We start from the raw sequence: 15955 nt of genomic DNA on the forward strand, positions 1-15955 counted from the left end.
TCTGCCTAGATTACTGCATCATTTTTTTTTCTCAATTTTCCACTTTTTTCTTTTTTCTTTTATTTTGTACCATTTAATTATATTTTTGTTCTTTACACCTTGAATGTGATTCTGTCACCCAGGCAGGGTGACATGAAGCGTAAGCCATCAGTCACTCCCATGCGCGCTCACAAAACTCCAGTGTCTGTTGCAAATGTAGAGTACCGTAATGAATGGTTTATAAACCTTGGTCGGTTTTTGTTAATATTTGTCCGTCCTGTGTTTCCATGATTGCTAAGAAAATGTATTGTATTTTTAGCTCTTCTCCCTCACCCACCACCACTCTGCCTCACCGTGCCCACCACTTCACACCCACCACCACACTGCCTCCTCACCCATGCAGCGCAGTACCTCACAAATGAAATTACCTCTGTGTGTTTGCTCTCTGGATCTTCGTACACCACAAGCAGTGCTCTCTCTGCCCCTGCTGCCATTGCAACAGACGGACTCATACAACCGGACTCATTTTCACCCCGACTCCACAGCTCTGTTTGCTCTCATCTCTTGGAGGTTGCAGAGGACAGCTTGAAAGCAAACCATTCAGGATATTTATATCGGAAATTATGTTGTTGCAAGTTTGGAAATATAGAATAATTCTGATAAAGGAGGTGCAGAGTATATGAAAATTAAAACCCATTATAGAAGATCCTTGGAATGAAATAGCAAAATTTTGTTGGCATTTATGGTAAGTTTTTGATGTATCTGTTTCATCATATACAGCAGAACTTCCCCACATCTTATCAGCAGTTAGGCTATTTCATGCCAGCCAGGCAGATTTAGATTTGCTGGTCTTGATTCCTGATTCTGATGTGAGGGCCATGCACTTGGCATTAGTAATGTCAGTATAGTACTAATTATAAAGAGACATACCACATAAAGCTTTGTCACTTTTTGAAATCAGGTAAAGATTATTCTTCATCTATTCCCTTGCGTGTTGTAAAATTTTACTAAAAAAAAGTTGAAATGGAGGGGAGAATATTGATTTAGTGACTTTACTACTCAGCATTTGCTTTGCAAGCAGCATAATAATTTTTTGCCGCACTGAAGAGTTTCGGAAGATATTAAGGCAGATTGTACCTGGGGCTTCTTCTCACCTTTGATTCTTGTCCTCAGGTTAATCAGATGAGTTTCACCGAATCTCCCCACTACATGGGAATTTAGTTTGGATGGTGATGATTGATTATACCATAAATTTAGTAGCAGTGTACTGTATTTAAGTGCACCTGCAGAGATACGAACCTGCTACATGTCAAGCGGCTGATTGGCAATACTCAGTACCTTGCAACCTGATGTAGTAAAGAGTAGAATTCTATGAATGAACTTCGTCACTTGTAATGGTGATCTTGATTTGCTGCTGTATTTTTTGGTGAAGTTATTATGGAAGAAAGGAATAATTGTCAATGCACATGTACTGTATACTCGACCCTGCATTTCCCGGACTAAAGTGAGGGGAGACCAGTCCGGGAACCCCAAAAGTCCAGGAATCACAAAAGTCCGGCCTGCATATTGTTCGCCAGACTTTTACCATATTTTGTCCAAATTCTCCAATATTGTCCGGGAATAATTCCAATATTCTAGAGCATTCTGGAATGTAGGCTACCTATACCAACATAACTAACATACACAGTACATAAAATAATAATGCTAACACAGTAACATAAATATAAATGCATTACATACTGAAATAACATAAACATAAATATAAATACAGTAAAACCTCAATATAATGGACTTCAATAGACTGGAATTCGCTTTTATCAGACTCGAGGAGGTACCGGACTAAATTCCTAAACAACGGAAAATGTCCGATAAAGCCAGAAGCAGTCCAGACTGAATGACCACTTCAACTATGTTCACCACAATCTATCTATCTATCTATTGCCAGATGCCATAATCCCGTACGGGGTGGCCATTTGACTCTGAGTTATTTGTTTTACAGGGAGGGGCACTAACCCTCCACCAACCCACTTGACACGTAGGGAGCACGTATGGTTTGGTTATATGGTTACCACCCAGTGTTGTAAATTGTTTCTTGGCTTACAGGAAACCATTTGGCTTGTCACTCAATGTAAATCCACCTGTAACGGAAAGAAAAACAATAAGTAGTGACAGAAATGATGGGAGAAATAGGAAGAGAGGAGGGCAAGCACAGAAAAAGAATGATAAAAGCTAAGGAAGAAGTAGGCTGCACTACATCAAGTAAGGTAAGCAAAAGACATGTTTGTCAGTGTACAGTACTGTATTATTATATATATTATACCACTTGATTAATGTGGTGAAGGTATAACACAGTACAGTACTGCAATAGTAGTGAAAACAGTTAAAAAACCGTTGGTGCAATCAGGACTAATGTCTGATATATCGGAAAAAGTCCAGATTAGCATGGGGGTGTGGTTGTCGCTTTTATCGGAATTTTGCTTTTTTCGGAATGGCTTGGGCCCCATTTAGTCCAGTATAAATGGAAAGTATGAAAGTGGGTACCTGAGTTCTGTGCAATGTGAGTCTAGCGATTCGCAGGTTTAGTGGAGACTGCTAAAATATCCCCCTCTCATCAGTAGCGGACACCCCTCTTGTGTTCAGCGGTATTTTGTTTCCTACAGCCCTAAGAATGGTTGGTTAGACAGTTGTTGATGAGAATGTTGAGGATAGAAGAAGATCAGAAAACGGAGGAAAAAGAGGAAAATGAACAAGGAATGAAACACCACAAGGTGAGCAACCACTCATCAGCTGACCGAGATACAAACATGCAATCACCAAATGTAATCTCAGTCTTGGACCGAATCGGCAGTTTTAATTGGAAAATATTTTTATTTTTATCACCATATAGGTTTGCACTCGTATTTATCTGAAATCCAGTAAAAAATTTAATAATAGAAAATCAGGATTCAGAGCGAAAATCTAAGTTAGCAGATGTGTTTTGCCTCTAGCCTCAACTTGCCACGACAGACTTTTGTTTTGTATGAATATCGATTTACAATGCAGATACACTTATTTGTACAGTACTCAGAATAAATATGCAATTTAGAAGTCTGTCAAGGCGTGCTGATGATCTGAAGGGGAAATATCTGCAAACATTGGCACATTTTAGCTCTGAAACCTTAATTTTTAAATAAGTTATAGTAAGTATTTTTTACAGGATTTCAGATAATTAGGTGTGTATGAACCTCTGTGGTGAAAAAAATTAAAAGACTGTATTTTACAATTAAACATGCCAATTTGATATTTAGTCGCACTGAGTCGGGTGAATTCAGTGAATCAGAATGGATACCATTGACTTTGTCCGTAAGGATTTTTTTTTTTTATTACGTAAGAGTTTTATTGTGTCCAAGCCTTACATAAATTTTACTGTGTTGTACAGTAAATTATTTATAGTGACATTAGAGGCAAATGGGATATTGCCATGAATTAGAAAGAATTGGAGGGGTGAAGCAGGATGGTGGCCATGATGCTTTTCATGTATGAAAATATCTTCTTGTGTGTGTTACAAATGGCCTTTATCGAGTCTAAATCATGCTAAAATTATACTGTGTTGTGCAGCAGACTGCTTATAGTTTTATGTGAGAAAATAATGGCCAGATTTTAATGAGAATCCCGGGCTTGTATAGGCTTATGTCCGGCATTTGGTAATATTGCCCTAGCCTTTGCCAGTGTCTATGAAATAAAAAATCCAGTAAATAGGGGTACGGGAAATGGAGGGTCGAGTGTATGCCTGTTCATATTAAATAATTATTTGTACTAGTTTTCCTCACAAGCTTTCTTCGTAAAGGTGTGATAAGATTTTATTAGAAAGAAAACATGCCAGATTTGGCACTTTTTACTCTCAGGCATACCACACAATATTGTAAGGCCAGCATGAACATAATACTGTATTTGGTCATTGGAATTTAGGAGGTTTTAATATCTTCTTCACAGTATGTAGATTAGTGTACTTTCTTACTGTTGAAGAAACTGCCACCATAATATAGCTAAGCAAATGAACTGAAACTGTGACAACAGGTAACCATCCTCCTCTGCCACATATTCAGCACAGCAAGACAGGCCATTCAAGGCAGGGTGACCAACAGTTCAATCCCATATCACTTAGACATATGATACACTTCTATATTAATACAATTTGTTAATTCTGTCAGTTTTCCGGGCCGGGCAGATTATGCCTGTGCTAGAGTCAGCCACTCTCGTGCTGACCCATAATCTTCGCACCGTGATATTTTTTCATTGATTGTTTCATGTAAATACACTTTTCATGTTGGTTTTGGTGTCATTTTAAAGCTGATAAGTTGTACTTTATCGTAATAAGTTCAAAAACAGAAAAAGAAAACGAAAAGTCAAAATAACGAGTGGAAGTTAAACAAAAAACAAAAAATTTTATACCTTGCTGTAGAATAATATTCTGTAAAAAATAAAAAATTTGTGGTAGGTGGGGGCGCTCACCATCCACTCACTCAATGTAGTGCTGCTGTCGGGTGTCTGCCCTTTCCTAATGTTTGCACACACACTGATGAACAAGAAACAGAAGTCTCAGAATTAAAAGTGAGTAATGAATCTGCCTCAAATGGAATAAAATAGCTCAAGAGGGAAAATGAGAGGTTGGAAGAAGAATGAGACAGGATGAAAAGTAAACTAGATGAGTATGAATCCATATCAAGGATGCAAGATGAGCACATTAAGGAAATCAAGAAGCAACACAAGGGGTGGAAGAAAATTCAGGAGGAAGGAAATGAAAATATGAAAGAGATTATAGATCAACAAAACAAGGAAAAGGTGGAGAAGGAAGTGGTTAGGGTACTGAAAAGTAGAGAATCTTTAGTCAGGGATGTAGCAGATAAGAAAAACTGTAATAATTTCAGGAGTAAAAGAAAATATGACAGTAAGATCAGAAAGAGAAAAAGAAGAACTGAGTAAGGTTAAAGAAATAATATCAGTAGTTATGGAGGGTAACAATGAAGCTCAAGAAGAGATTGAAGAAGTGTTTAGGTTAGGAAAATACGAGGAAGGAGGGGCAAGGCCACTGAAGGTAAAGTTCAAGTCCCATGTAATGGTAAATGAAATCACCAATAGAACATGGAAATAATCAGACAAAGAGGGGTTCAAAAATGTTTGGATAAGGAGAGATTCAAATGAAGAAGAAAGAGCTAAAATAAAGGAGTTAGTAGGTAGGTAAAGGCACTCGCCGTCCACTCACTCGATGTAGTTCTGCTCTCGAATGTCTACCCATTCCGCTCTTCTATCCTCTTCTGTCTTTCTTTCTTTCATTCTTTCATCATCCTTCTGCCTACGGGTGACTGTACACTCCCTCTTCTGTCTTTCTTTCCTTCAATCTTTCCTCTTCCCTCTGCCTGTGGGCGACTCTGTACTGAGTGACAAGCCAAATGGTTTCCCGTACACCAGGAAACCATTTACTACGCTGGGTGGTAACCATATAACCAGATTTTGGCGCCTGGTAGTTTAGTGGGTAATTATTGCTCTCCAGTCGGATTGAGCCAGTGAAGGTTTATATCCAAGAGGTGATTGGGGTTGATTGCTCATGCAATGCCACTCAGGGGTGAGTGAGGCTGGTCACTCTCATCTTAAATTTCGGGACTAACTGCCTAGCCCCGGGCTTCTATGCTCCTCATGGGGCAGTGTAGGATTGGATGATGGATGGATGGATAAAAACAAAAAATAAAAAGAATAATAAAGATATATAAATCTGGTTTAAACCATGCAAAACTACAATAAGTTGCCTTTACATTGATACATAGATTATGGTTATATCGGCATTTTATTGTGTGGTAAGGTGAAAGGAAAAAGATGCGCAGTTTTTTATGATTCTCGGATGCTTATTCGCTTCGCGATCTTCTTCTTTGGTCAGTCAGTATAAATACACTTTTTATGATAGGATGCTGGTTGTGGGGTTATTGTGAAGCTGAATGGTGGTATTTTATTGCAGTATGTTCAAAAAATGGAAAACAGAGAAAACAGAAAGTCAAAATGACGAGTTGAAGGTGGGCATAAACCAAAAATTTTATATCTTGCTGTAGAAAAATGTTCGGTAAGAAAAAAATAAAAATTGACTAATAAAGTTATATAAATCATATTTAAATCATGCAAAACACACAGAGCAAGCATTCCGAGGGATCATGCCCGAGTCTCTTTGTTATGACATGTTAACGTGATTTTCGGTGAATATTTTACAAGAGTACAGTACAGTAAAACCTCAATATAATGGACTTAAGTATACAAGAATTCGCTTTTACTGGAGTCGAGGAGCCGACCAGACCAAATTTTCCTATATCAGGAAAAGACTGAGGGTGATAAGTAATAAGTGAAATAAACAGTTCAAAGTGAACATATTTAGTTTGTAAGATCGTAAATAATAAGATATATAAAGTGTACAGTACAGTATTTGAACAGTGTTAAAAATTATGTTGTAACAATGAAGTACAGTAATGCCTATACTATCCGGATGCCCATTTTCCAGAACCCCACTTACTGGACATTGTGGACCTGGGGGGGGGGGCCCCCCCAAAGAAAAAAAGAAAAAAAAAGAAAGCCCCCGTAATTTAAAATTGCCGCACGGCGCCGAACAGCTGTTTACACCACGGCCCCTTCACCCCTTCCCCCCTCCCCCCTCCCCTATCAGGGTTGCCATTTGGTATTTTTCATTACCAAATGTCGGCCAATTTGGTAATGAAAAATTTGTTTGGTAATGAATCAGAATAATGCATTACCAAATGGATTTTTCACATGTATGAGGGTTCACAGGATGGAGATGGTGGATTATCTGCTCTCTCTTAATCTGTTAGCCTACATAGCGTGAAAATAATCAACATGCTGTTAATTATAAGGAGAGTGATTACAGGTATTGCCACTTGTATATATAGTTAGTGAAGTATAAATGCTAGCTTTGCGAATTTGGTAATGAAAATTGAGGAGTGTGGTATTGTGGCTGTTCCGATCTGGCAACTCTGTTTCCCTGTCACCAACACTCCAACAGTTACTGCTGAACTTCGATCGCGAGTGGATGATTATCGCAGTGGATGCCACACGTGCTCGTTTTTTTGTGAATAAACAGTGAATAACTTGCAATACCTCGCCACTAGACCACACGGGAATTTACAGTGTTGTGCAGTGTTAAGAAATTAGAATTTAGAGTGCAAAAGATTAATTGTGGAGTGGAAACTGGCGGTTGAAACTGGTGATTGAAACTGGTGTGGTGCAGTTAAGAATAATGTGCAGTGTTAAACAGTTACAACTCACAATGCAAAGAATTACTGTAAGTGCAGCACAACACTGGATTACTGTATGTGCTTCAAGAGCATTTTCACCGCTGCCAAAGCCTTAGGAAGGTGGCCACAGACGTGCCGTAAGTACCGTGGCTTAGGTACAGTCACTTCTAATTCCTCATTCTTTGGTTCCTTTTCATTTATTTCATGCTTTATGTCCATTATTCATGTGAATAGGGTCGTAAATAGGTTTAAATAGGTGCTATACATGTCTGATAGGGAGTTATTCAGGTGGCTTTCAGAGTTAGGCAGGGTTAGGATCCTTAAGTACCAGTCCATCAGGCAGGTTCCCACTTTCCAGACGGGACCACTTTCCGGACATGCCTTTGGCTCTGTTACATCGGATAGTGGAGGGATTACTGTACAGTGGTGCCCCAATATTCGATACCCTGGCTTAGTGATGGGGCTACAGATACCTTCAGGCCCCGATACCCGATAGGCGAGCCCCGGTTTAACGATGGGGCCTCTGATGTTGCACCTACAGACGACAGGCCAAAATTTTGAATCGTGCACCTTCCCGCTGCCAGCTGAGCCCGCCTGCCTCTTAGGACGTGCAGAAACGCTCACCCCACGCTCACCCATATCGCTTTTCTCTCACCGGCCATCTGAGAATGAGGATCTCCCTTATGCTCGCCCACCACTCATTGTGATGCATCACCACCATTACACAAGTTGCAATCGTAGTGCATCATAACTGTATTCGAGCAATTCCATGAGTAGAGCAGTGATACTAATCATGTGTGGAGCGCAATATTGTGTGATTTTTGGCCCAAATAAGTGTCATAATGTCTGGTAAGGGTGCTGCATGTGGTGGGGCTAATATTGTTGCTAGTGGAGGCACTAGTCATGGTGGTAGGCGGCCTGCTAGTGGTGGTGTTGGTGATGTTCCCGGAAAGCGTATGGGTAAGACTGTGTCACTAGAGGTGAAATTAGAAATCCTCAAGCAGTATGACAAAGGCGAGGCTGCGTGTGCTATCGCATCGACTCTCCATCTGACTCAGTTGACTGTTTCCACCATCATCAAGAAGAAGGAGGCCATTAAGGCTGCTGCTGGGAAGGTTGCAACCTTTTCCGTCTCCCGTATCACCCGCCAGTGAGAGCCTGCGATAGAGGAGCTGGAGCGGATGCTCTGCACGTGGGTGGAAGATCAGAACCTGCTCAAGGCACCCATGAGCCAGGCAATAATATACACAAAGACTCTCTTGCTCTGGGACGAATGAAAGGTCAGGCGTGATCTTGATTAAAGTGAGACCCTTAAGGCGAGCCATGGGTGGTTTGACCGGTTCAAGAGGCAGGCAGATCTCCACCACGTGAAGATTTATGGTGAGGCGGCAAGTGCGGATATGGCAACGGCGGCAGTGTTTCCTGATGAACTGAAATGCATCATCGCGAAGGGATGGCTACAGTGCAAAGCAAGTGTTGAATTTTGATGAGACTGGGCTCTTTTGGAAGAGAATGTCCTCCAAGACATATCTGGCAATGGAGGAAAGGTGTACACCAGGATTCAAGGCCTCAAAGGACCGGCTGACGCTGCTGCTGGACGACAGCGCCAAGGGCGACCTCAAGTTGAAGCTGCTCCTTGTCTACCACTCCGAGAACCCCAGGGCTCTGGTGGGGTATGTTAAGGAGAACCATGGGGTTATTTGGAAGTCGAACAAGAAGGCTTGGTTGACTTGAGATATCTGTTCGTCGTATTTCCACATGTACCTCTCTCATGTGCTGAAGAGGTATGCGTCACGTGAAAATTTTGTGAACAGATTTTTCTTGGTGGTGAACAACGCGCCTGGCCATCCTCCCGCAATGAAGGAATGGGCCTGCAATATTGAGGTGGTGTTCCTTACCCGTAGCACCACGTCCTTGTTGCAACTGATGGACCAAGGGGTGATCGCAGCCTTTAAGGCCTAGTACCTTCGCCACACGATGAAGCAGTTGGTAAGGGGCTGTGACAGTGATGACAGGACAACAATGCAGCAGTTTTGGAAAGGTTACACCTTAGGCCACGCCCTTAGAATATTACTGCTGCATGGGACCAGGTTAGCCAGGCGACGATGAATGGTGTGTAGCAGAAGCTGTGACCAGAGTGTCCAATCCTTCACCGGCTTCCCCAAGGGTGTGCAAGCTCCGGCTGTTGAATGTGTGCGGCAGGATATTGTCCTATTGTCGCACGAGGGGGGCTTTGGGGAGGCAGACGAGAATGACGTCTAGGAGGTTCTTGAGAGCCACAGGGAGGAGCTCAGCAACAAAGAGATCAATATGGAGATCCAGCAGGCGCACCAGGAGGCAGAGGAGGAGGAGGTTGTGCCTGAGGTCCGAGCTCTCAAATCAGAATCCTGAAGGAGATGCTAAGGAAGCTGGAGGAAATAATTGATTTAATGCGAACACATGACCCCCCTCCCAGGACGAAGCAGGAATACAGCTAATTGGCTCGAGGAGGGGAAGAAAGTCTACAGGACGATTCTTGATGAGAAGAAGAGGGTGGCCAGGCAGATGATGATCACAGCCTTCTTCAAGTAGGCCCCTACCACGCCAGCGACCCAGAAAGGATCTCCCCAGCCCTCGACGAGCAGGGCATCTTCCCAGCCTTCAACCAGCAGAGCATCTCCCCAGCCTTCAACCAGCAGAGAAACACCGAGGGACACCTCCTGCCGAGGACGTAGCCCTGTGCTGGGCTTAACTTCCAGTGTCACCTGTGTCTTCACTAAGGCACTCCGCCACCCCATTGCTGCCTTCCTCGCCCTGGCCTCCATCTCCCACACCACCTCAGCCACTGTCTCTGTCTCCCTCACCACAACGTGAGCCACTGCAACTTACTTCATCACTATCTCATCATTCAACTCAGCAGTCTTCCTCGCCACCTCACCAGACATTACAGCTGTCTCCCTCATCACCTCCTCTATCATCGTATCGCACTCCATTGCTACCCCCGGAGCCATTGCATCGCACCTCATTGCCACTGCCTGAGTCAGCACATCACACCCCATCGCCTCCGCCTGAGTCATTGCATCGCACTCCATCGGCTCCTTCTGAATCGTTGCATTGTACTCCATCACCACACCCCTCTGACCCTCCCCTGGAGATTGGGTTTAAGGAGAATGATTGAGTGTTGGGGAGAAAGTGATGAGAGGTGTTTGATATTTTCTAACCTATTTCTTATGATTTTCAGGCTTTATTTGTTGCTTTTAATGAGTTATTTACAGGTGTTAGGCTTAGGTTAGCTTCCTTGATAGCTATTAGGCCATTTAGATTGCCTTTAAACCTTTTTTCGGGGTCATCTGGATGGGTTTTGGACTTGGTTTGGAGGGAAACCCAAGGCTGGTGAACGGTCCACATTGAAATACCTGTTAAAAGTTCCCCCAACATACGATACCTCGCCTTAACGATGGGATTTTACCTAACCAATTAGATCGTTAAACTGGGGTATGCCTATATTGTCTTAAGTGTTTCCTCCTCTCCCTAGGTTAGAAACAAGTGCCTCTGAATGCAGGGGTGGTGGTATATGCAGCTCTCCTTGTCCTCCCTCCATCCCCGCTCTTCTTCTCCCTCCATCCCTCTTCCATCCCAGCTATGGAGGTTTCTGCCCGGGCAGAGAGAGAAAAAATCCCGCGCCTAATTTCGTTTTTGTTTATGTAGGCTCCAACATCTTTGGATGCATTGGCCTTGGTCACCTAATGGCGGCTGTTCATGCTTTGACCCTGAAGATTGATTTTACAGTAATCCCTCTACTATCAGATATAATAGAGCCAAAGGCATGTCTGGAAAGTGGTCCCGTCCGGAAAGTGGGCACCTGGCTCCTGGACTGGTACTTAAGGACCCTAACCCAGCCTAACTTTAAAAGCCACCTAAATAACTCCGTACTGGACATGCATAGCACTTCTTTAAACCTATTTATGACCAACATACCCAAATCCCACACCAAGCCCTCTTCCTCCCATCATCTCCAGACATCACCTTCTGCTCCCCAAACCTCGTCCCCACTACATCATGGAGAGTGGTCAAAACCCTAGGTTCTGATCACCTCCCAGTCATCATCACTACCAAAACCAGAATCACCCCAGCTGACCACAAAGACACTTACACTAATTATAAGAGAGCCAACTGGGAGGCCTTTGTAACTGAAACAGAACAACATTTCGAAACACTAAACAGTACACCCATCACAAACATCAACACCGCTGTGCACACTTTCAGTACAATTATACAAAACGCAGACAAAAGACACATCCCTAGAGGCAACAGAAAGAGAGACAACCCCAACTTCACACCAGAAATTCAAGGCCTCATCAGACAACGGGACACACTGTGACACTCCCCAACACCCCATACACACGACACCGTACAACAAATAGAAGAACTCAACACTCAAATAAACAATAAAATATCAGAACAGCAAACACTAAACTGGAAAAATTACCTCCGAACAGTTGACCACAAAACAAACATCAGCAAACTCTACAAAACACTAAACAGCATCACACTTTCCAACAGCAACACCACACAATCACACGCTGCCATCACAACAACAGACACCTTACCCTCAAACAAACAAGTGAACACTCTCATCAGTCACTTTTAACAAGTCAGCCATCTAAACCCCCATCCTGAAGACCGACATATCGTCTGACGTAAGAGACAGTTCCCCACAGACCCAGACCACACACCTTTCACTTACAACCAGACGAAGCACATCATTAACAACCTCAAGCACTCATCTGCCTGTGGACCAGACAAACAACATTCACCTTAAACACCTAGGACCACGAGGCATACATGCACTCACCAACATATCAAACTACAGCTACTCACACAACATAATACCCAACATCTGGAAGGATGGCAGTATCATCACTATCCCTAAACCCAACAAAGACCCCACGTTACCCTCCTCACATCGCCCCATCACACTCCCTGCACCCCCTCTAAAGTCACTGAACGACTGGTACTACAGCTAATCACACCTCACATTCCACTAGCCCAGTCACAACATGGCTTTAGGCCACTACACTCCACAAACACCCTTCTTACAGACCTTACACAGAGAGTTTTCGATGGCATGAATTCAGCTAGGCCACCACACAGAACATTCCTAATCACACTAGACATTAGCAAAGCTTTTGATGCCATCCCCCGCCACAACCTCACAAATAAAATACTCAACAGAAACATGCACAATAACACAAAAAGATGGCTGGCAAACTACTTAGCAGGCAGATGTGCACACGTAACATTTGCCGGTCTGTCTTCCAACATCAGAAACTTCACAAACGGCGTCCCCCAAGGATCTGTTTTGTCCCCTACACTCTTTAACCTATACATGCACGACGTACCCACACCCCACACACCACAGATACACAGCTTCCTAAGCAGATGATATAACACTTACATGTACACACCAAAATGCAAACACAGCTGCACACATCATTCAACTTTACCTCAACACACTACATGAATGGTTCACCACAAACAGGCTCAAAATAGCCCCAGCCAAATCTACAATGACCCTTCTGACAAACTGGACAGCAGAACACAGTCACATCCCATACTGCACCATAAACAACACTCCCCTACCACACACACACACACACACACACACACCAAAAATCCATAGTGTAACATATAATACATCAATGTCATTTAAACAACACATCACAAACATTAAAAATAAAATAACACCAAGACTCAATGCTTTGAGGTCACTTGCCCATACAACATTCGGACACAACAAACAAACCACCACCACAGTATACAAACAATACATACATTCAGTGATGAATTATGCAAGCCCTGCCTGGGCTTCTACCCTACCAAAACACACTACAACACTCTACAGACCATACAGAACAAGGCCCTAAAATTAATTACAGGCTGCACAGCTACTACACCCACAGACCACCTACATCAAGAAGCCAAAGTCCTCAATGTCAAGGATCACCTAGACATGAGAGGCACCCAGTTTCTTGCTGGAGCCTCCACAAACCCACAACATCCACTACAATACATGGCAGCGCATCCACTCACACCAAGGAACATGAAAATAACACTCAGCACCCGATACCATACACAAATACTGTCATCTCTTCCCCCTCGGCCACCTCAGACCGGCTTCCAGAAGCATATCCACACTCAGATCACTCGCTGCTCCATTCGGTCACTTAAAGACAACACACAGCTGCATGCACGGCCTCCTGACATCCACCCTTCTGAATCCTATCTCCCTCGTGAGGACAGGGTCCACCTGGCTAGGCTGAGATGTGGGCACCATCCAGCCCTCTTAAGCTACCAGAGGAGGCTGGATGACTCTGTCGCTGATGCCTGTCCAGGATCCAACAGAGCACCCCATACTATTAATCACATTATGGAAGACTGCATTACGCACAATCACCTATGCCAACAACACACCATACACTCTTTGAGAGCTCTGTGGGAAAGCCCTGTCTCGGGTGTGGTCTTCCTAAGGGACTCTAGGCTGTTCGGCCAGACTGCCTATGGAACAACAACTACTACTACTACCTATTTATGACCCTATTCACACGAATAACGGACATAAAGCATGAAATAAATGAAAAGGAACCAAAGAATGAGGAACTAGAAGTGACTGTACCTCAGCCAGGGTACTTACAGCACGTCTGTGGCCACCTTCTTAAGGTTTTGGCAGTGGTGAAAATGCTCTTGAAGCACATACAGTAATCCAGTGTTGTGCTGCACTTACAGTAATTCTTTGCACATACAGTGCTCCAGTGTTGTGCTGCACTTACAGTAATTCTTTGCACTGTGAGTTATAATTGTTTAACACTGCACATTGTTCTTAACTGCACCACGCCAGTTTCAACCATCAGTTTCAACCGCCAATTTGCACTCCACAGTTAATCCTTTGCACTGTAAATTCTAATTTCTTAACACTGCAGAACACTAAATTCCCGTGTGGTCTAGTGGCGAGGTATTGCAGTTTATTCACTGTTTATTCACAAAAAACGAGCACGTGTGGCATCCATTGCGATAAGCATCTACTCGCGACTGAAGTTAGGCAGTAACTGTTGGAATGTTGGTGACAGGGAAACAGAGTTGCCAGATCGCAACGGCCACATTACCAAACTCTTCAATTTTCATTACCAAATTTAACTTCTCATTACCAAATTCGTAAAGCTAGCATTTATTCTTCACTAATTATATATACAATTGGAAATACATGTAATCATTCTTCTTATAATTAACAGCATGTTGGTTATTTTCATGCTATGTAGGCTAGCAGATTAATCAGAGAGAGCAAACAATCCACCATCTCCATCCATTGTATTCTCATACACACACACATACGTATGTATCCATCCATCCATTCCTACGTTGCCCCATGAGGAGCATAGGAACCCGGGGTTAGGCAGTTGGTCATGACATTAAAGATAAGAGTGACCAACCTCACTCACCCCTGAGTGACATTACGTGAGCAGTAAACCCCAACCACCCCTTGGATATAAACCTTCACTGGCACAATCTGATTGGACCACAATAATTACCCACTAAACCACCAAGCACCAAAATTTGGTTATATGGTTACCTCCCAGTGTAGTAAATGGTTTCATGGCGTACAGGAAACCATTTGACAGGAAAATAAGAGTAAAAGTAGATGATGTATATTCCAATTTCCACTCAATTAACACCGGCATGCAGCAGGGATCAGTTCTGGCGCCAACCCTATTTCTGGTTCATATTAATGATCTCTTATCTGTCACCCACAATCCCATGCACTCATATGCAGATGACTCAACACTACATAGTTCATTCACACTCAGACATCCATTTACAATGTCTAATATCTCTACCTCTTAACTCAGTACAGCCATCTCCATAAATCACGATCTATCTGCAATCAGTGAATGCAGACAAAACAACCTTGTCTCTTTTAATGCTAGTAAAACTAAGTATATACAGTGTACTAATTGACAGATATTGCCAGATTCGTACATTACCTTCGGTGCTACTATTATTCCCATCTCCAAACGTATTGAAATTCTTGGCGTCTCACTTAACAGTGCCCTCAGCTGGACCTCTCATGTCAGATCGCTTGCTAAAACCGCCTCAAAGAAACTTGGATTATTGTACAGAGTCCGTAACTTCTTCGCCAATGAGCAGTTAGCTATAATTTATAAGGGTCATGTGCGCTTTCAGCTTGAATATTGCTCACCCTTGTGGAATGGTTGTGGAGAGGTTGCATTAAGACAACTAGACAAAATTCAGAATAAAGCTGTTAGAATCATTAACAACCCTGTCATTACATATAAACTACCTCCCCTGCAAGTAAGAAGGAATGTTGCTTCCATGGTGCCACCTCTCCATGCCTTCCCTCGTGCAACACGGGCATCTGGTAGCGCTCATGACTGGAATGTCACTCAGCCATATTGCAGAATTCTTTCATTCCCCGAACTGTATGTCTCTGGAACTCGCTTCCCCAGAGTTGTTTCCCTCCAAATTTCAACCCACAGCTGTTCAAGTCTAACTGTTACAGATATTTTATGAACTGAGGACACCAGTAATGGATTATATTTTTTTTACTCATTTGTTTTTCCTTCCTTCGTTCTGTTATTTATAATAAAAAATAAAATAAAAGTCATTCAGTGTAGAGTCACCCACATGGAGAAGGAAGAGGAAAGAATGAAGGA

The 15955-nt window shown here is 42.8% G+C and overlaps 1 protein-coding gene across 1 annotated transcript in view; it reads left to right on the forward strand.

Annotated features, from left to right (window-relative positions):
* Tnpo-SR (transportin 3) overlaps positions 1-15955 on the forward strand; it is a 453809-nt gene that overhangs the window by 268525 nt on the left and 169329 nt on the right. The gene's annotated exons all lie outside the window — the stretch shown is intronic.

This window comes from Coenobita brevimanus, chromosome 72, assembly GCF_032717465.1.
Source record: "Coenobita brevimanus isolate Jiangsu-jjx chromosome 72, ASM3271746v2, whole genome shotgun sequence".
In the NCBI taxonomy this organism is placed as follows: Eukaryota; Metazoa; Arthropoda; class Malacostraca; order Decapoda; family Coenobitidae; genus Coenobita; species Coenobita brevimanus.